This window comes from Cariama cristata, unplaced genomic scaffold (genome assembly GCF_000690535.1).
Source record: "Cariama cristata isolate BGI_N322 unplaced genomic scaffold, ASM69053v1 scaffold23415, whole genome shotgun sequence".
NCBI lineage: Eukaryota > Metazoa > Chordata > Aves > Cariamiformes > Cariamidae > Cariama > Cariama cristata.
The window spans coordinates 8707-10110 of NW_009618474.1; the positions used below are offsets into that span (position 1 = coordinate 8707).

At 56.9% G+C, this 1404-nt stretch overlaps 1 protein-coding gene across 1 annotated transcript in view; it reads right to left on the reverse strand.

Annotated features, from left to right (window-relative positions):
• Nucleotides 1-1404, reverse strand: part of LOC104162210 (MAP kinase-activated protein kinase 2-like) — a gene marked incomplete at its 3' end in the record, with an annotated part of 10282 nt that overhangs the window by 8700 nt on the left and 178 nt on the right. The window lies entirely within an intron of this gene.

A 1404-nucleotide genomic window follows, 5' to 3' on the forward strand; every position in this document is an offset into this window, starting at 1 on the left:
CGGCCCCAAAGGTGGCTGCCCCTCGGCCAGCCTTGAGAACACGCTGCGCTTGCTCAGATTGGCAAGCTATCCCTGACCAAGAGCATGCGAGGGAAAACTCACCTCCCACGGGCAATTTCCATGAAAACTGAGGATCAGGCACATACCGGCACGCCGAGCTGTTCGTTTTCCACGGCTGCCCCTCTTTGCTCTGGCTCCACGCTCGCCCCGGGCGCTCCAGCTGCTCTGGCAGGCAGGGTATTTTTATTTCCACCTGTATTTTGATCACCCCGGTTCCCAGCAGAGCAGCACACGCCACATGCCTTGCCCTCCTGCACGCCTCCGACAACCTCCTGCAACAGGACCCGCAGGATCGTGCCCACGCCCCACGCCACCCCCAGGAGCCCCCCTCGGGACCTGTCTGCACCACAGGGGTTAAAATAAACTCTTCTTAAGTTGCAATAAAAATAAACCTACGGTGGAGAACGGCAGGCTGTCATCCTCCCAAGTTATCAGCAGGGAGGCGGGGCAGAGGTCCCCCTGCCTGTATCGCACGCACAGGCTCCGGGTTCCCCTGACCGGGCTAGCACGGGGCAAGGAGCATTTCTTCCTAATAAAGCAAAAGGGTTTCCCTTCAAAGGATTTGCCTCTTCTAATCTTTCCACGCGAACTGGTTGCCAACTGGTGTCAGCTGCTTAACACGTTTGTAGAGCCGGTGCTGGATGCTTTGCACATGCTGTTCCCACCTCGCAGTGCCGGGAAGGCAAAGCCCCATCGCCCCCCGCGCCTGCTGCCGGTCCCCAGCGCCCACCCAAGGCACAGTGCTGGGCGACCTGGATTAAGCCCATCATCTCTGGTGTGTCTTTTTTCTGTTTTTAACGCCAGCACATTCGGGGACCCCGCAGGTAATCGCCCTGAAGTTGCTCCAGTCTCTGCTGGAGACGGTTCGGAGGGAGCAAGCGGCAGGAGGGCATGGAAGCAGCAAAGCTTCGCTCCACTTTCACTGTTTATGAACTACAGAAGAGAAATAAAATCACAAGTCCCAGAGCCCGTAAGAGGAATTATGTTACCAAACGCAGGGAAATTCACAGTTCAACCACAATGCAATAACGATTAAACGTGCAGCTCAGGAAACCTCCCCCACATCATCGTGGCTCTTATACAAACCTTCGCATTAACCCCATCCCCACTGCTTACACCCACCACGACCAGCAGTGCTCAGAGACGACGGGACTTCACTACACTGGGGATCATTTCTGCTCTGCCCATGCGCATGGAGCCACAGACAGTCCCTGCCTGAAGAGTTTTCAGCCCCAACAGACCAGGCAAAAGCCTCATCCTCACGTTTGTTTTGCCCGGGGAAAGCCGCAGAGGTGATGGGTCTGGAGAAGGACCTGCGCATCGGTGCCGCAGCATCCTGCCCGC